The following is a 21,984-nucleotide window of genomic DNA, read 5'->3' as shown; positions in this document are numbered from 1 at the left end:
TATGTTTAAGTTATCTTTAATCAATTTTTAATTATATTAACTTTTCAAATGATTTTACAAAATAATTTCATGACAAAATAGTATGTTATTACTAATTTCATATGACTTTAAATATCTAATCATTCTATAATATTATACAACACAATGTGTTTAAATTTGTTTTTGTTGAACAAAAAAGCAATAAATACAATTTACTACTTGTTTTATCACCAACCGAACCTTGGCTTTTCGCATTCTAACTCTTTCTCCACAAAAAGCACACGGCCTCTTTCTATGTTTCTACTTAATCCTTAACCAATGCAAATGGAGAATTCAGTCTATTTGCCTTTTCCCTATACTTCTTTTCACTTTGATCTTATAAGCTTTCGACAGGAACTTGGCGCTATGCATCCTTGTTATAGTTAGAGATTTAATTTGTAATAATATAATGATTAATAAGACAAAGATTGATTAGATGTTTTGGTTGAAATATTATATTATAATTTTATATCTTAGTTCAAATTATTTTATAAAAAATTGATGTGATATAAAAAATTATTTTTCTTTCTAATTTTATTTTATTTTAAAAATAGACGTTGTTCACAAATAAGAGAAAATTAATCAAATAGAAAACATTTTATAGATTATTTTTTATAAGAACATTACAAACAAGAAGACTTTGGCGAAGATGCTATAGCATGGTTCTACTAAATAAAAAGGAGAAATAAAGACAATGCATGATATAAATTTAAAAAATTGAAGATGAAATTGTAGATCGACTTCTCATATAAGTTTATAAAGAAAATAATTTCAATCAAACTAATAAAGAATTAGCTTAATTTTTTAATAAAAAATCAAGCTCAAGATTTTATTGTATAGGAAGAATAGTCTTATGTAAAATAATGCTTACTAAAATGTTTTAACTTTTAAAATATAATGTTTTAATTAATACAAATGAATAAATTTGAGTATCAAAAGAAAAATGAGATAGATATAAAATAATGAAGATTGATTATTAGACCTATTATTACACTAAAAGAATATGAGAACAACTAGAGAAGTGAATAGAAGAAGGATACATAATGTTATAAAAAATAAACTCTGCAAGCTAAGAATCAAGATTAGAAATCTTAAAAAATCTGGATAAAGTTAAGCTAGCACTCATCTATTAAAAATTTTAGGTTGACAATCAAAAAATATTTAAGATAATTTTATTTACATATTTATGGTGATCAATTATTATGGTGAGCTTTTAAAAGTAATAATATTATATATCTCAAGTTATTAGCTATTTTTTATATTAATTTTTATGCTTCTCAATTATTAATTGTGTGATTCTTTTGAGGTAGTGTTTTAGGGCACACTCTATGAACCATCATACTTTTTATCTCCTTGCTCCTCTCTTGCCCTGATGATGGTTCACAAAGTGTTATCTGAAATGTTGGCTCAAAAGAATCACGTAATCAATAATCCAAAAGCATAAAAATTACTACAATAAATTGTGGAAACACATTTGAAATTATTTTTATATTCTTAATTTCATTTTTTTGATTGGTAAGGTGAAGTAAAGATTAATTATTATTCTATGTTTTTTATATTAATTAAAGAAATCAAAATTTTGGTGGCTAGCCTAGAGAAAATCGACGTAGAGAAAGAGTCACTATTAGCAAACATGACTTATAGACCCATATTTAGTAGATTACACACCCATACTTAATATTAGAAACATAGCAGTGAACCACCAACTTACTATTGTATAGGTATTGTTGATCGCAAAAAGGATAACTATCGACTCTAAACTAACAACTAAACTAATCATAGTATCATGGAGGTTTGTAATAACAACTATTAAAGGCATAATGAAATTGTTCCAAATTTAGACATAAAAGACTTGAGAGTTTAAAGAATAGTAAAATAGCACAACAAAAATAAAAATAAAGATATAAAAAGAGGAAAATCGTCAATCTTTTCAATCCTCATGGTTGGGTTTGGATAACAACACATCCATCCAATTGTCAGCCAAGAACTAGTATAGCTTCTGTGCATCATCGTCCTCTTTATGTCCCCCCCTAGCTTCTCCTACTATAGGAGTTGGAGGGTGGTTGCAATAGCATGCATGACCTTAAAACCATAATCAACCAAGGATGTGAAATGAGACTCCATCTTGATCATTCTATTTTTCTTCTTCTCCAGCTCAATCCACAACTTCTTTAGCTCTACTTCCACCTTCAAGAAAGTAGTCCTATCAAGAATAGGCAGGGGGATTTTGGGTAGGGGGATGGAGTGGGGTGATGGGCATGGGTGGGACATGGGGGGATGTAGATTGGGGGAATGAACCAAAGAGGTGGGCAAGAGGTTAGGGCTAGCAGCAAGTTCATGATTTTGTCTCCTCAAAGGGGAGGTAGCAATCAAATGGGGGTCCATAATTTCTTTCCCGGCGGTAAAGTCCACATTACCCATGCTAAAAGTAGCAGAGACATGAGAAACTTCTTGAGAGGCTTTTCTAGTGTTAACAGAAGACTTAGCCAAATCATTAACATATTCCTCAATGTAGTAAATCCTCTTGAGCTTTTGTTCATGCTGAGGTTGTTTCATTTTCTCCTCACTATCATTGGACTAAGAGTCCAAGTCAACCTCATTAGTATTTTTTTTTTTTGCATGTTTCTTTTTGCTAGGGTTATTGAGCAAGCAGTGGGATATCCTCCTACCTCCCATCAACTTAGTACTAATATTTCTAGGGTCGAGCTCAAGGTTAGAGTTATCTTTTCAGAAATATAAGATGTAAGGTCCTTATCTTTCCTATCTCTAGATAGAGGGGAAGCTTGTGGAAAAATAGATGAACTAGGTATGAAAATTCCAATAGCCAGAGGAGAAATGTTAGGTGCAAGGGACTATAATAGCATAATATTCCTAGATGGAAAAATAACTTTGTCAAAGTTATATAATCTAAAAATTAAACCTTAGTGAGGGATGTTGTAATATTTAATCCTAGCCATACATTTCTTCACATCCATACCAAAGCTTCTAAATGCATTAACATAAAGAAAGGGAAACAAATTCTATCATGATAACAAAAATGATTTAGCTAAGGGAAGTGGTAGTAGTAGCTTAACTTTGTGTCTCCCTTCTAGAGTGAGGCATTTAATTTTTATAAAGTAGACATCACCCATGGGCTAGGCAAGCTCTCTCTAATGAAACTACCAAATAAATGAGCTATCACCTCACCTTCTTTGAAGAATCAATTCATACTAGTCTAATCTTCTTTCTCAGTGACCTTTCTCCTCTTATTTCCCTTCATGGATAACCTTGTATGCTAAGCTATGAATTCCTCATTAATATCAAATATAATATCACCAATGGTGATATGTCGTACCTGCCACGTGTTAAAAATTTGCATGGAAACTAGCTCATTGTGTCCTTCCATGGCCTCCATAAATAGAAACAAGCCTCCATTAGTAATTTACATCCATGTGCACAACATATCCTGCCACAACTATTTGATATGTCTAGACTCAACTTTGTCCAAATTGTCACCCATGTTGACCAGGACCTTTTGTTCCTCAAAATCTTCCAGCTTGGAATTTTTAAAAATTCTTCTGTTAGAGGTGGTTTTGGTTTAGTATACTAAATTCTCCTTAGGCAGTAAATGGTTTTTTAGGTTTATAGAAAAAGTTTTCCAAAAGCTTGGTTATCAAAATTGCAATTCCAACTATTGTACAAGAAAAATGATAGTACATTGATGCATGATGAATAAAGATCAATAAACCTTTGCCACAAATGTAGTAGCTTTGGGAGATAATGTAATAAATGACCAACCCATTTCTTACTTAGTGGTTCCATCCAAAAACTTTTTATGATCATTTTTGGGAAGTTTTTGTAAAGGCTTGCGAGTGATGCGATGTTTTCCCATTGTATTTATCAACCACTTTAATTTGCCACCCTTGAAGGGGTTTGATGGGATGTAATACCACTACTTATAGAAATTAATTAAAATAATGCTTTGTTACTTATGATGTTTCCTTCACTCTTAATGAGAGTGATGATATCAGAAAGGTTTGACACTAGTTGTCTCCAACACATAATACTTGTCATTCCCAATACCAAATGTGCTAGCTTGCCAACCATAGAATTTCCCTCTCAAAATGTGTGGTAACCTTTTTCTACCCTCATTATATCAAGGTACATCCAAACATTGGATTAAAAACCTTCCAGGGACCAACCTATCTTTGACTAGAAATTAACAACTTCAAAAATTAACTTTGAATCCCCTTCAAAAACCTTGTTGGTCTTATCTAAATGGGAAGTAAATTTGATCCCTCAAAACATGGCTAGGTTTGTTGCCATATTAGAATAGTTATTACCAAAATTTCTTATATAATCTTAAATCAATCTTCCTCTTTCATCCCTAACAATATCACCTCCTGCTACCACCTCCAACTTAGCTACACTATTAAAGTTGAGCTTGATCCATTCACCTAGGGGGAGTTCCATTTGGTATTAATTTTGTATTTCTTTTAGAAGTATTAAAATCTATAGCCTCCATAGGAAGGTGAGAATCCATTGATCAACTAGAAATACTAGGGGGAGGGGGCTCTATGGACAACTTTCTCCAAGATGTCACCTAAATAGTTTTTCTTAGTAACATCAACATTAGAGCAGTAACATTTTTCTACATTTAGCTCAGTTTCCCTAAAAAAATCCTATTGTTCCTTGCTCCCTAGATGCTCAAAAAGAAATGTGGGAAAACAAGTCTCTAAAGGAGGAGGATGGGAGGATGCATCAAGGGGGAATCCAATCCATAAATTGATGTATGTCACCCCCCAGACCCATGAGAGGTTAAAATTTTACAAAATAGTAGTCCACAAATGAGTTACTAATTGGAAAGAGACAAAAAGGTGGTAGATATCTTTCTCCAACCACTTACAAAGGCATCATTTATTAGGAAATTGAAAGCCTCTTCTCTTGAGGTTATCAATGGTTAGGATTCATTCATGGAATGTTTCCAACTAGAAGAATTTTATCTCAAGTATTAACAGTTGAAACCAAACCTTCTTCAAGAAAAGTCTTAGGACCTCTATGTCATTCAACTGAAGGTATGGAAATCTTACAAAGAAATCACACAAACCATTTCTATCCCATATAAATTTTTCATTAAAGGGTGTCATAAGGATCTTGAAGGTGTTGATAAACTCCTACAATTCCTTAATATGTACTAAATCTTAAAGGTTGCCTCTCCTATTTCTACTGAGTTATCCATTACTGGGAAGGATTAATGTAATCTTTCAAAAAATGTCCAAAGGTTTTCTTTATAGCACTTTCAACATTACAAAACTTGTTGAAGATTAGAGGTTTACCTCCTAACCAATTTTCCTCCCAAAACTTAGTTCGGTTCCCTTTTTTAATTAACCATTCAAGCCCCCCTTGGAGAGAGGTACAATTTATGATTATGTTTTTCCAAATCCTCAAACCTTGAGGTATATCTGTATTAACCACACGAGAGGTTAAGAGTGCATTATCAAGATATTTAGCCATCACTACTTTTGGCCTCCCCTCCCTCCTCTTTGGCCAAATTCTTTGAAATTTTATCTATGAAGAATTTGTTGAGTTCCTTAATTTTTATAACTCCCAGACCTCCAATATCATTGGGTTGATGAATAATTTCCTAGTTGTCCAAGATAATTTTATCTTTTTCTTCCAAGATCATCCAAAAGAATTTTTTGTATATTTTCTCTAGCACAAGAGCCATAGAGATCAAAAGTTTAAAGAAGGATAGAAAGTACACTAGAATCTCTTAAAGGGAGGCAATAAGGAGCTAGATTTTTCTTGCACTACCAAGTGTCTTTCCTTTTCGTCCATCTAGCTTCCATTGGAGCCTTTCAAGGGTCATATTCTAAAACTAATTTCTAACTTCATGAATCATGAGAAGGAGGCCTAACTAAGAGTCCAAGAGGGAGGCTATTTGAAAAAAAAGTATAGAGGTGACCCTAGTTTATAAGACAAGCTCTGTATTGAAGATGTAAAATTTTCTTTTTTGAATTTTGATATGCTGACCCAAGCTTGGGCATATTGGTCAATAATATTCTTCCATTACTTGGTCTCAATGAAAGAGGAGATACCAAACAAGAAGGAGTTGGAAAATTACAATTGGAACAATTATCATTTTGTCATTGGTGCCAAATCTCTTAATAAGACATATTGCTACCTAATCTAAATGTCATATCTATTTGATTGATGAAGAGGATTTGAAAAATTGCTTGTAACAATAGAGCCTGGAGGAAAGGTTTAGTTATGAAAAAAAAGATAGAAATGGACATTTAATTAGATAGAACTTGATAAGATATAATCATTATTTATCAAAAAAGAGTTAAGCTAAGAACTCTAGATTCTTCCAAACCCTAATTAGGTTATGTATGGTGGAAACAAAAAGATTTATATATAAAGAGTAATTGAGAATAGAGCACATATTGATGAGAGATGATGTTATGCTAAAATAATGACAACTTGATCATGTTGCAATAAATTAGAGTTACCGAGCACAAAATAGTAGAAAATTAGTCATGCCATGTTTCAATGGGTATAAAGGAGTCATAGGGTATCCTATGAATGCTTTCAATACATTAAAAATTAAAATATGTTTCTAACTATCCGAGGACCCCTAGGGAAATAGACGTTGTCTCCCAATGGCTCAAAAGGAGTCATAGGGTACCCTATGACCCTTTTTGATCCATTACATGACAACATATATTCCTAGGAGTCCTAAGACCCCTAGGAACATACATGTTCATTTCCAATGGGTCGAAAGGGGTTATATAGTATCTTATGACCCCTTTTGAGTCCCTAGATGATAACATATGTTCTTAGGGATACTAGGACCCCTAGGGACATGTGTATCATGTTTCAATAGGTCATAAGGTTTCATAAGATACCTTATGATTCCTTTGAACCCATTACATCTCAACATATATTCTTAGGGTTCCTAGTGCAACATTGGGAAATATCTATTATATTCTAATGGGTTGAAAGGGGTCATAAGATACCTTAATACCACTTTAAACCCATCACACAACAAATGTAGGTTCCTAGAGGTCCTATTACTGCTAGGGTTATGCATGTTGTGTTCTAATGGGTTCAAACCTAGGTCATAGGGTATCCTATGGCCCATTTCAACCCACTACACGACAAAATATGTTCCTAGGAGTCTTAGGACCCCTAGGGACATGTGTGTTGTGCTGAAATGGGTCAAAAGGGGCAATAGGATACCCTATGACCCCTTTCAATCCATTACATGACAACATGTGACCACTTGGTTAGATCAAATACTATATAATATTAGATACCATTATGTATATTAAATAAAACATAGAATACTAAATAATAATTTATAACAATTTATAATGCTATGTTAAAATATATTATACTAGATATTATAGTATATTTAATACTATATAATATTATGTTATTTATAATAGTATATATAATATATAATACTATAGATACCATACAATACTATATGTGATCCTAATATACTCTATAATTATATTTAATAATATATACTTTTGTAATAATAATATTTATTATATAATAGATGTAATAGTAAAATAGTATATAGTAATATTTATATATTAATATAAGCTAGCTGGAAGTACTATTTTTTTTTAAACATACTTATATAACTTTTTCTTAAAATTTAAAAAGGTACTAAATTTGTAGATTTTAATTTTATTGTCACCAATCAAGTATGTGAAATTATTGGGTACATGATAGCCATTGGATTCTTGATTAGGCTTAGTATTTACAAAGCCTATTTGGTCAACTCAAAAAATATGTTTATGCCATGTTTATTTGACATCTAGAATTTGACCGATCATTTGATGACTCTTGTTTCATCCAAATTCAATGAAACAAAAGGGTCTCTTGAGAACATTCTCAAGATTTTATCAATATAACTATTGTCAAACTACAAGATTGATAAGTAATTATTACTTAATTTCTAATGAAGATGCCTACAATGTGCAAATTAAAATACTGATTGGAAAAAAAAAAAAAAAAAAAAAAAACTATAACTTTCAAATGGTATAACATTTTTTAAATCTTAAAAATGCATCACATTTTATTCTTTGCCTAATACAAGGAAAATAAATTAAAATTTAATTTTGTAAATTTTTGAACTAGTTAAGGTGGTCAAACATGGGAGATCTTGTATTCTAAAAATATTATAGTATAAAATTTATAATTAATTATTTATTTGTGATAAAAACCCCAAAAATATGTGTCACATCTGAGCATGAGTCTACTTCTTATATCTATAATCTTATTGAAAAATATTATAATTTGGTTTTGATTAAGGTGGTTAGGCATGCACCTTCTTCTTATTTTCATCTTGAAATGTTTGCACTACTGCATTAAAATGAAAAAGTTGGAGAAACTACATTCAATTTGCTATAGATTTTTTTCTTAAAACTTTTTATATATATTTTGTATAACTACTTTAAAATTATGCATCAAGTTGACATAACCCTAATTTACCAATTTTTCATTGCCACTTAAGGGCATAGTTTTGTTGACCATGATCTTGCATGTGCCCACTAACTCTACTATATTTGATCCATCGTAGATCCTTATTATATAATAACATACCACTTCAATCCTCTTTTGTGATCACAAATTTTTTTCATTGATTAGTTCCTCTGTTCCACTAATATCCTACCACACTAAGCTTCACCAAAATATTCTTCTTCTCTTCATGATACTACTATGTGATGTGATACATAATTTCTTCTTCCTTATTCCCTTATGTAGCATTAATTTAACCATAAACCCTAAACCTAGATCCATTGACCATAATCTTATCATCCAATTATTCATGTGATTTCATCATTTCTAGAAGCCATTTTTGACCTTGTAGAAACTTCTTTAACAATCCTCATTTTCCTCATTATGTTGATCTTCATTTCATTACAATGTACGTTGAATAAAACTTAATTTATCCATATTTCCTTTTATAATGCATCATCATCTCTTTTATTACCTATAAGCATTCACTCTTTCCAAAAAGTCATCCTTTATTTTGATAGGACTTTGTTCATAGTTTACTGATAAGACATAGTCTTGTCGATAAGTATTTCCAGTCCTCTTACCTTTTTATTTTATGATATTATGATTAATATTTTCTTGAATAGTATCTATTAGCATATATTCTTGATAAGAAATGATAGGATTCAATTGTCTACCACTTGGTACTATTTGTTCCAACTATTGCCCAATAAGATCCTTATTGAAGTGCCCTTTTGACATAGCTTAATATCTTTATATACTAAACAAATATAATTTCTAAAATATATGATAAAAAATGAAAATAATATTCCAAGTAGTTTGACACTAATGAAAAATTTTATAATGTATTATCACATTCTAATATTTCTTCATCAGCAACTTGAATTCATCACCTTGATTAGTTATAGAAACATGATCACAATGAAGGAATTTGTGATTGTGGCATAATGGGAAAAAATTAGTCCTCTAAACTTCTGGAGGCCAAATCCCCATAATGAGTTTCATACTTACATTGGATAAATAGTCTACAAAAGTGAAAGTGGCAATGATGCTTGCAAATAGTCTATGTTCCATGATAGGGTTCTATTTGTTATCTATTATCAATAAATTAATAACATAAACAAACCACGTGAACTACTTATAGAATTCCAAATGTTAAGACTCAAAGAGCATGCCACATGTCCAATATCCCACTTATTGTTTTCCTATTTTTCTAAAGGGGGAAAAAGAAAATAATAATGAGAAAGAAAAGAATAGAGCCAATAGAAAAAGAGAAATACAAATTAAAAATTTGTAAATTAATAGGAAAAATCTACCTTAAACCATATGTTAAGTAGGAAATTTCCTATATTTCCTAATTTCCAATGCAAGAATTAGTAGGTAAGAGTATCTTGAAAACATTAGTCCTCACCATTAAGTAGGAGTGACTAAAAATAAAAATAAAAATAAATAATTTATTAGGTGTATTGAAAATTAATACATTTATTTATTTCTTCTAGTTTTTTATATACATTATTATAGTAGATGAGGTCAAATGGTAGGTCATGCAAAAAAATTGAGGTTTTCTTTTTATTTTATTTTGTTTAAGAAATATCTTATTAAAGATATAATAGTTTCAAATCAATTATGCATCCACTTAATATATATAAGAAAAAATTCAAAATATATGATGCTAAATGATAATAAAAGATGCTATTATATTTACCAAGTTTAAATTAATTGAACATGTCATTTTCATCATGTACCATTTTCTTTTAAATAATATTTGTATTATTACACACACATGTATGTGTGTCTATATATATAAAATAAAAGATGAAATTATATTTACCAAGTTTAAATGAATTGAACATGTCATTTTCATCATGTACCATTTTCTTTTAAATAATATTTATATTATTACACACACACATGTATGTGTGTCTACATATATGATAATAAAAGATGTTATTATATTTACCAAGTTTAAATGAATTGAACATGTCATTTTCATCATGTACCATTTTCTTTTAAATAATACTTGTATTATTACACATGTATGTGTGTCTATATATATAATAAAATATGATATTATATTTACCAAGTTTAAATGAATTGAACATGTTATTTTTGTCGTGTACCATTTTCTTTTAAATAATATTTGTATTATTACACGCACACATGTATGTGTGTTTATATATATGATAATAAAAGATGCTATTATATTTACTGAGTTTAAATGAATTGAACATGTCATTTTCATCATGTACCATTTTCTTTTAAATAATATTTGTATTATTACTCACACACATCTATGTATGTATGTATATGTATATCTATATCTATATCTATGTGTGTGTATACACACACACACACATATGTATATATATGTATACATATACATACATGTATATATATATATATGTATATATATATACATATATATATATACATGTATGTATATGTATACATATATATACATACATGTATGTATGTACACATCTATATATATGCATATACATATACATATATGTGTATATACACACACGCACACATATATAGATGTGTATTTACACATGTATACATATATGTAAATACACATCTATATACATACATACATACATACATACATACATATATGTATGTATGTATGTATATGTATGTATGCATGTATGTATGTATGTATGTATGTATGTAAATGTACACATACACATACAAATATTACTTGAAAAAAATGGTATACCAAAAATGACATGTTCAACTCATTTGAACTTGTTACTTATAATTTAGCATCTTTTATTATTATTTAGCATCATATGTTTTGAAGTTTTTCTTATCGATATTAGAATTAGTTATTATAGACAAAGTTTCATAATTATTATATAGATAAAAAATGTTCTATAGTCCTCGATAACAAAAAATATATCTCATTACTCAAACTAATAGTGCTCTCTCTTACCTTTCATTGTATCATATTTTACAAAATTCAAATTAACTTCTTCTTTTTTTATGTAAAAAGTATTTGTATGGACTAAAGATAATTTGTGTATTTTTTTGTGTAAATAAAATTTATATAGTGAAATACTATAATTATATTATAGACAATTTAAATCATGTAAAAAAGAAAAGAAAAAAGAAATACCAATTGGTTATTTTTTATTAGGAAAAGAAGCAATTAACAGATGTTGACCTAAAGTACAATTAGATCTCTAGACACCAATAATAGAACATTACCAATGCCTAGTAATGAGAAATGTAAATAAATTAGATCTCCCTTTGTCAAAGATAAAGGTCCAGAAGTGACTAGCCCACCAACCATGGTCAACATTGTCAATGAATAACTTGGGACAAGCCCCCAAAATAACTATAATTTTAAACCAAAAAACAATAACAAAGGAATCGAGTGTGCCCTTTAAAACTATTAGCAATCACTTGATCACAAGGAAAATAAAATTTAAAATATGAAATCACCATAACAACAACGAAAAAGACTGGTCATCCACATCTATTAGAAATCTAAGTAAAAATATAGGTCCAAACAAGACTATACCTCCAACTTGGCAAAAAGACTGCGTATCTTCCAACTATGGGTCTAGGCAATGCTCAACTTCTAGCCTTGGCAAAAAAAGTACGTATCTTCCAACCATGGGTCTAGGAAATGCACAACCTCCAACCTTGTAAAATGTAGTCAAAAGTCTTCCAGCTTCCCATAAAATCCCAAATCACCCTAATAGAAATGAGAGGAGCAGGGGGGGAGACAAAACCCCTGATGTAAGAGCTTCTCCCCCTTCTTCCACTAACGAAACTACTAAAAGTAGTGCAAGTACACATCATCTTAATAGGAGTCTCCTCTGCTTCCCAATGCCCAAATATGATCTCCACCTCAATAGGAGATAGCTCCACCTCTACAAGAGATGTAAAGATATAAGTAAAGAGGAAGAACCCGGCCATCCTCAAAGGAAGTAACACAATCTCTACACAAAAGCATTTAGTTGTAGAGTCATCCCTTCTTCACTACATGAAGTATGCTATCCAAACATGCTCTATATAGAAAAATATCTTACAATAAGGAGATACTCACAAATAACAAAAGGAAAGAACCTCTTGAACCAATTCACCACAACTTTCCCCCAGTAATCAACTACCTCCATAAGCTTTGCCTCACCTTAATAGGGTCATCTACCTCAATAGGAAGCACGAAAGTGAAAGAACTTAATAAAGGATAGATTCACAACACATGCATCAAAATCCCCAAAATGGCTACCTCAATTGCATTCCACCACTAAAAAGTGGAAGCCTTCACCCCAAACCATGAGAAACTAAAGGAAGCCCAAAAGAAATAAGAATCAAGAGAAAAGAGAATCCTGAAAGGATGAATAAAAGTGCACCCCAAAAGGTTCCCAACCAAGGGGGTCTATTGACAAGAAAAGCCACGAAAATGAAGACCCATCTAGGGAAAACAACCCCATTAATAGAACGAGCAGCAAGGACAAGGACAACATTTACCTTCTAGACCAGAGCATCAATGACCAAGCCCTTGCAAAGCCTAGAAATCATAAAAGCCCCATGAGCCACAACACAAGTCCCCAAGGAGAAGTAGTGTGGTTGAAGCCATTATACATAACCATCCAATCCAAACCCATATGCATCTTCATCTCCAACAAACTCCAAATACAAGAGAGCCCACTATAGGTAGAGACCAAACAACCCAATACATCCAAAGCTAGTGGGGAATAGAGGTGCTACTAAAAAACACCTCCACCAACATATTACAAACCCTTCCACACGATGGCAATCCCAGAAAGGTATCTCCAATAATATCCAAACTATGAAGACACCCCACAAAACCACCACAGGGAGTCCCCATGCAATAGGGTGTACAAAACCCCAAGAAAAGTATCCATTCAAGCCACAAACAAAATGATGTCACTCCCACAAGAGACAAAAGATTCCATCCAAATAGCCCACAAATCCATTGCAAAAAGACAACAAAGGTGAGAGAGCCAACATCAAGGACCCCCACTAGGAAAACTGCACACCATCTTGTTCATCTAAGGACTCCTCAGAATTACCCGCATTTGAGGATTGGCCTCCTCCAAAAACCTAGCAGCCTATTTTGCTCCTCTAGAGATGTTGCCCATGTTTGAATATCAATGTATTCTTACTTTTAATAGTCTCTCTTATTGTCTTCCAATAAGATATATTTTGGATATTTTTATTAGAATATATTTTAAAATAATAAACTCTTAAAACTTGTATGAAAAATAAAATGTACATATGTGTTTTTTTCATATTTTTGTTGATTCTCTTGTCATGCTTTTGGGTTGTGAATAAGAAATGAGAGACACTCCTCTAAATAGTAGGACTTTAGTGCCAATGAAGGGCTTGAAATGCCCATTTCCTAGACCTCTGCTCAATTCCAAGCTATAGAGGATATTCTCTTAGGATGATTAGAGAATGAAGAAGGACATCCACTAACTGGGAAGAGAATTCAAGTACCCAACTCACCTAGATAATCATATACCCATCCTTGGTATTAGTAGTTTTAATATCAAATATTGTTGATCTTGTCAAAGACAAAGCTTTACTAGAAAGTTTTCTTGATAGATATGCTAGATAGGAGTTTTGAAAATATTTTTATTAATTTTTAGCTCTTAGGAATAAAATGTGTTTAAGGGAAAGGCCCTACTTGGGTTGTTTTCTCACACACATTTGAATAAAAAGCTAGGTCATTGCTCATTTGTTTAATGCAATAAAAAATTCTTTATTGTCTAAAAACAATAATGTGTTGGAAAAGAGTGTAGTTTACTATGTGGTTTGATTACTTATGAGTTTTTTGTGTCTAGTAAGGCCACCTTCTATGTTATGCATAAGATGTTAATTTTTCATTGTCCATTTCATAGGTTGTGTTTACTAACTTGGAGACAACACATAGTGGCTAATGAGTTCAAAGACAAACTAAAGGATGAGGTTGATCATGGTTTGGGTAGTGGTATTCCTCCTAAAAATATGGAATATAAAGAAAAGAATGATTATGTGATTGGTTACTATCTTCCAAAGCCAGAGGATGTTGTTGAGAAGTCATGTATTTCATGAATCAATGTTATATCTATGGTTTATTTTTGATAAATTTTAGTACTACTTGATAGCCTTCAATTTTTTATTTATAGAAGTCATTTGTTTGTTCAATTTTTTTTAGGTTTAGTTGTATGATGCTAACATGTGGCTGGATAAAACATCTTAGCAAGGTATTTTTTATTTCAGATTCATGGATTTTCTAGCTATAGATATTCATAACTCATGATGCATTTTGTGATTGTTAGTTATATATTTTCTAAATATAATACATATAGATATGACCTTTTACCTTACAAAATTATAATAATAAATACATTATATAGAAAACCTTTAATATTTGAATTTTATAAAATATAATATAAATTAAAATATTAAAATAAACTATAATAGATGATATAAATTCAATAAATGAAATAAATAATCAAATAATAATATTCATAATAAATAATTATTTAATACTTATAAAGAAAAACTATTATAAAAAATTCAATGATTCTATTCAAGTGTGATGATGAAAGGTAATTGCTCGCACCCAAAATCTAGATCTGTAATTTCTCAAGTCTAACTTGGACAAGACAACCCAAAAATAATCATTATAAATCCTTTTTAATATTTCGTTCCCTTAGTTACTCATTTTTCTAGTCCCATCTTATATATAAATTATTCTATTTTTACAATGAATATGTTATCATAGTCACAAATCTCTCAAGGAAAAAGATATGTGTCACATACATAGGATTTTATCATTTCAATGGGAATAAAGCAACATGACATGTGGTATTGGCACTAGTGATAATATTGAACCTATGGGAGTGGAGGCTTGCATCCACAAGAGTGAAGCAGTGATTGTTTATCTATGGGAGGGTGGCTTATTACCTTTTATTGAATGGATGATATAACATGAGGAGAACATCTTGATGCAATAGTTCAGCTCGTGGAATGATAGAAAAGTGACCATCAATGGGATGAGTTTTGAAATCACTGAAGAAGTTATAGCCAAGGTCGGTGGATTTCCCATGGGAGACAAGAACTGGTGCAAGCAAGCATGTGTGAACAATGAAACCAGTGTGTAGAAGTTCTTCAAGTTTAATGAGGAACTGGTTCCAATGCATGGCAAGTTTTCTAGGGAACATCTTCCTAAGCCCTAAGATATTATCTGCTATGCTATTATGAGATAAATTGCCCTCGAGGATTGATTTTAGGTACTTTATTTCTACCATTTCCCCATTCTTAACCATTTCAAAAATTTGGATCAAATATCCTTTCCATTCCTTTCACTAAATTCAATGGAAGATAGTATATTCAAGGCTAGGAAAATTGGGGGGCGGGGGGGGGGGGGGGGGGGCGGGGTGGAGGGAATCCTTTGATCTCATCCACTAAGGTTTCATGAATAAATTGTATATTCATCACCTTACCCTAAACTTTCCACTCTTGGTCAACCTGTTGGCTACTATTATTCCCCAAGTTTCTCTGGACCCTAGCCCTAGCCTTAGCGATTAAAAAAAGAAGAAAAAAGCCCCACCACTAAGGTTAAAATTAGTCTCATTGATTCTGATAAAGACATAAGGAAGAAAAAAAGAGTGCTTGGAGAACCAAAAAATGCCTCCAATTATAGAACTTTAAGTCCACCCTTAACAAGATTTTAGCTCAAAGTCTATTGAAAGTGATAGTAATCCCACTAAGAGAAAGAAACCTCACTAGGGCATTGGCAAGAAGTCTATCTCCAACCCACTCAGTCCCTCCCACATTTCTGATACCCTTTAAGCTAACCCTTCCCTGGCTAGAAGTGTAGGGGAGGACATCACCTCCCCCGTGAAAGGTACTCCTAAGGAAGGGGGAAAAAAGGGAAGCACAACCATGGCCAAAGTCATGGAAAGGCTCAGTTGGATAGGCTAGAACTATTGATGAAGGAGTTGGCAGACAATCACATTAGCATTTGGAAAAAAATTTAAACTCTGGAGGATTTGTTCACTAAAGTGATGCATTTTTCAATCACTACCTTTTATTTCTTGCAAGTGAATAAGGATGTGAAAGACCTAGGAAAGGAGAGCAAGACTACCCGCTCCTTATATGGCTTCCTAGTGGAGGACGGATTGAAGACTCTCCTGGAAAAACCTGTCAAAGAGGATGGGGTGGATGTGAACATGGATTAGCTTAAGGTGAAGAAGGATGAGGAACCTGAAAAGAAGGAGGGTAGTTAGCCCTACTATTATTTTTTCTTTTTGTTGTTATGATACCAATTACTTTGAACTTGATGCCCTATAGGGCTTTATTTTATATATATAAGTTTAAATGTTGGACTAATAGTAGTAGTATGCATGCTTACTATTGGAATGTTTTTCCTTTTTATCTACTCGTTAGCAGCACAATTGATGGTGTTAGTTTTATTCTAGATCATATTTTCTTTTTGAAGTATAAAATTGGTATTGGTTAGATGGTTGGGAGGTAACCTCCGACTGATCTCTTAGCCTTTTTGTACTCTGGGGTCAGCCCCCAATGCATTTGGCTACTATCTAATACTTCAAAAACATGCCATGTACAAAGGAATTTATGATTTCAATAGGGATGAATAAATATATGGATGGTCATGCAACCTCTTCTATACTCTTTTAGCCATTGATTTCTAAACTTGAGATGAACATTTCAAATTTAACGCAAAACCTTTTCAATTATAATAAACAAATTAAATAAAAATTCAATTCACTTTAAAATATAAATAAAAAATAATATGCTTTAAAATATAAATATCCTAAAGAGAACTATTTTGAATATGAATATGGTTCTCTGATTTAAACTAAAGAAACATAATGTTTAAAAAAGGCTTCCAATCTTAGATTAGGGTCCCATGGAGGAACTTAAGCTTTGATTTCCAAGGAAGAAGGGGTCTAATGAAAAATAAAATAAATTTCTATAATAGGATCATTTAGAATCTTCTCCCAAACAATAAGAGCCCATACACTATCTAAGGCTTCTCACTTAAGCACAAAAATAATGGCGGGGAAGGATTTAACTCCACTAGCTTAAGAGAATATTTCTAAAATCTACATTCCTATCAAAATAAACTTTTAGTAGGGAAAGTAAGTTTTTCTATTTCTTCTCAATACAAAATTATATTTTGAATGTATATTTTTTATTTAAAAATATTAAAATTCATAACTCTCAATTTCTTTCAATTTTGTAGTCTAAAATTTAAGTTAGTTTGCACTAGAAGTTCATTGGGCAACTGTGTTTAAAATATTCCTAAAAAACCTCCCTGAAACCCACTCATTTTTAAAAAAAGAAGCCTACCTCCATGGGACCCCACCCTAAGAGAATTTAGGAATATTTTACAATGAATGGTCCTATGAATTTTTAATTTATTTCAGGTAAAACAATTCAACTCCTAAATCTAAGGAAATTGACCTAGTCCCATAAATTTTAAGAGTAAAATAACTTAAGATTTAAATTTATTATTTATTTTTGGTGGAAAAATAATATGAAATTCTTGACCTGTGGGTAAGAAATCCCCTAAGCTTGTGGGGCTATTTCCAACTCCACTCCATTTCCACCCACTCAAATTGAGTAGGCTAAAAAGTAGGAGCTTCTATTTTGTAGCAAAAAATTCTAAATAAATATTTAGCCACTCAAAAATATCGCTAGATATATTAGACGTTCATGGGACCACTAGCTTAAAAATATTCATTAAAAACTTCCTCAACACGCACTCATTTTTTGAAAAAAATTGCTCCCTTCATGGGACCCCACCCTAAGAGTATAAATCTCTTAAGCTTGCGGGGCTATTTTCAACCCCACCTCATTTCCACCCACTCAAATTGAGAGGGCTAAAAAGTAGGAGCTCCTATTTTGTAGGAAAAAAATTCAAATAAATCTTTTGTCACTCAAAAAGATTGCTAGATATATTACGAACTTCTAAACTTTCAATCTCTCACAAAAATGTAAGATGATCCCTCTTACATGTTATTTTGTATATGTTTTATATATATAGCCTTTGAATATTTGAATGTAGTTAACATTGGTGATATGTTTGGAGATTCCTCTTTTTGGAGCATATTCAAGTTTAGGACAAGTTGTGGGCCCTTATAAGGTGAGGGGGTAGGGGCCAATAATGAATGTGCCACAACAATAATCTACATTTGCATGGATCGAAGGGGCAATCAATATGTCAGTAAGCCCTCCCAAATCGATTGATGGCTATTAATTTCATGTGGGCCCCTCTCTTTATTAGTTGGAGTTATGAGCTAGATGATTTAGGGCAACACGAATGAAAGGGCGACCCTTGTACACACACTCCATGTTTATTGGTGACCATTTTGAATCTCATATAAAATATTTGACAACGTTTAGTGATCTGTTTATGGTGTTTTTTCTTAGGTGGCCATGAAATGAGAAGAGAAGAGGAAATGCTCGTGGAAGACGTGTTTGTGGTGAGTGTTTTGTTATACTTGGATTCTCTCTTTATTAGTGAGATGTCCTCCTTTCAACTCCTAATAAGGTTGACACAACTCCTAACATGGGTGGAATATCTTGACATGGATTCAAAGTCTCCTAATAGAGATTCATTGATTGTATTTCATTAATAAAATTTTGATTGAAGTAATCATATAGTATGCTCTATATGCATTTTCATAAAATATGCCCACAACATTGACTTACTCTTTTTCCTACTAAACAATACTTGAGACTACACTTATTGGTGCATCAAATCTAGCAAATCCCACCTGCCACTAAAAATTTGCAAATTAAATATATGTATTTTTAAGGCTTCGCCGTCATGACAATTTAGCGGCTATATCAGACTTCGATTGAAACACAGATAGATTTAATTATTAAAAAAAAAAGAGCAAAGCGAAAAAGACCGTATAAAAAAATATATACACATTTTTCTCGACATTGAGGCGCATGAAGAGTTAAACCTGCTGCGTGAAGTGTGCTTACCACGTTCAGAAATACAAATAAGTTTCCAACATTTTATATTGTTCCTGGGAGCGACGCGTTGAAAGAGCACCATCCACATTCACGTGTTTCGTACCAAAAAGTCAATAAATGTGGTGTCTCGGCTTAGCGTTGTTGCAGTCTCCATGGAGTTTCCACACCTTTCGTGGCCCTCTGTGTTCATTATTCTTGTTTCGCTGTTATTCTTCTCCTTTCTATGGAGAAGAGAGAGGACTACAAGGACTTCTCCTTCCCTTCCCCCAGGCCCTCCTGCCTGGCCTATTGTGGGAAACCTCTTCCACCTTGGGAAGAGGCCGCACGAGTCTCTCTACGCACTCTCTCAGTAATACGGCCCATTGACGAGTCTCCGTCTGGGCATGAGAACTACAGTGGTCGTCTCTTCTCCTGCCATGGCCAAGGAAGTTCTCAAAACACACGACAACATATTCGCGGGAAGGACGGTGACGGAAGCCTTCAAAGCCCTTGACCATCACAAATCTTCCATGATCTGGGGCCACATCGGACCTCAATGGCGCCATTTCCGTCGTATCTCAGCCGTTGAGCTCTTCAACTCCAACAGACTCGAAGCTATGCAACAACTGAGAAGAGATCAAGTATTCCGCACTATTCGACTCGTTTTCAACGACAAAGGAAAGGTTGTCAACATGGGCCGCACGGTCTTCTGCACGTCTTTGAATTTGTTGGGAAACATGATCTTCAGCACAAATGTCTACGACCCCAACAATCCGGCTTCTGCGGGGTTTAAAGACGACATCTGCGAAATGATGAAGGTCGGCGGAATGACTAATCTGGTGGACTTGTTCCCGTTTCTCCGGTTCCTCGACCCGCAGGGCGTGTCGCGGCGGATGGCCATGCAAATCAAGACCATTTATGAGTTTTCCGATGCATTCATACACAAAAGGCACGCCGAGAGCAGCCAAGGCGTTCGGCGTAATGACTCTGACAAGGACTTTCTCGATGTTCTGCTGGATTCCACAAGTGAAGACTTCACTCTCGTGCATGTTCGATCCTTGATATTTGTCAGTGCTGAGGATTCATTTGCAGTTGCCTGTATGTCATTCTGCGGGGTTTAAAGACGACATCTGCGAAATGATGAAGGTCATTTGTCATTCTGCGGGGTTTAAAGACGACATCTGCGAAATGATGAAGGTCGGCGGAATGACTAATCTGGTGGACTTGTTCCCGTTTCTCCGGTTCCTCGACCCGCAGGGCGTGTCGCGGCGGATGGCCATGCAAATCAAGACCATTTATGAGTTTTCCGATGCATTCATACACAAAAGGCACGCCGAGAGCAGCCAAGGCGTTCGGCGTAATGACTCTGACAAGGACTTTCTCGATGTTCTGCTGGATTCCACAAGTGAAGACTTCACTCTCGTGCATGTTCGATCCTTGATATTTGTCAGTGCTGAGGATTCATTTGCAGTTGCCTGTATGTCCGATAGATCTCTAATTAATGGTCTTTCTTGTTTCAAGAATTGTTTATGGCAGGTACCGAAACGACCACTACAACGTTAGAATGAGCCATGGCAGAATTCATTCGAAATCCCGAGAAATTAAAGCGACTGCGACAAGAAATGGATGAGGTGGTCGGATGCAAGAGAAGAGTGGAAGAATCTGATTTGGATCGTCTGCCATATCTGGATGCAGCAGTGAAAGAGATACTCGATTGCACCCGACGACTCCTCTGCTGGTTCCTCACAGAGCTGACAGCTCACATGTCATCGGTGGATTTGTGATACCCAAACACAGCCAGGTGACGGTGAACTTCTGGGCCATTGCGAGGGACCCTGCGATTTGGAAGAACCCTTTGGAATTCATGCCCGAGAGGTTTTTAGAAGGCGAGTATAGCAAGATGAATTACCGAGGACAACACTCTGAGCTGATTCCTTTCGGAGCGGGCAGAAGAATTTGCCCGGGGCTTCAATTGGGAAGTCGTATGGTTCATTTTGTTCCGGCTTCTTTACTTAACTCATCTGACTGGAAACTTCCAGAGGGGATGAGCGGCGAGCAGATGGACATGAGCGATGAGTTTGGCATCACTTTAAAGAAGTTTGCAAAGTTGGGTGCAATCCCCGTACCACGCCTCCCTCATCATATAAATGAGCAGTAGTAGTAGCAGGGAGGCAACGGCTACCCAGGCAGAGGATCGACTGCCTGGGTCGCCGAGATTCTCAAACACCATGCCACGCCCTGCCACGCCTGTCGTTTCTACTGACACTGTCAGAGAGTCAATGGTGCACCCATTGTATGGAGATGATTTTTCTTTTTTTTAATAAAGTATTAACATACTTCACATTGCATGGTTTTTATTGAACAGTTTTATGATTGTTAATATAAAATTAAGTTTTTATAATTGTTTATAAAATATTTTTATAATTAAATTAATTTCTATAAATTTAATTTTATGTTTTATTACTTTTTTAAATTATAAGGTATATTCAT

General features: G+C 33.3%; 1 pseudogene; it reads left to right on the top strand.

Moving 5' to 3' along the window:
* Window positions 1-19,652: 19,652 nt before the first annotated feature.
* On the top strand, window positions 19,653-21,652 carry LOC149527887 (geraniol 8-hydroxylase-like; annotated as a pseudogene).
* Window positions 21,653-21,984: the final 332 nt, after the last annotated feature.

Source organism: Cupressus sempervirens, unplaced genomic scaffold (genome assembly GCF_028749045.1).
Source record: "Cupressus sempervirens isolate cs-2001-9-10 unplaced genomic scaffold, ASM2874904v1 CseChr00s100001_01, whole genome shotgun sequence".
NCBI classification, from domain to species: Eukaryota; Viridiplantae; Streptophyta; class Pinopsida; order Cupressales; family Cupressaceae; genus Cupressus; species Cupressus sempervirens.
Note: the sequence above shows the minus strand (reverse complement) of the source record. Positions and strands in the feature narration are given on the sequence as shown.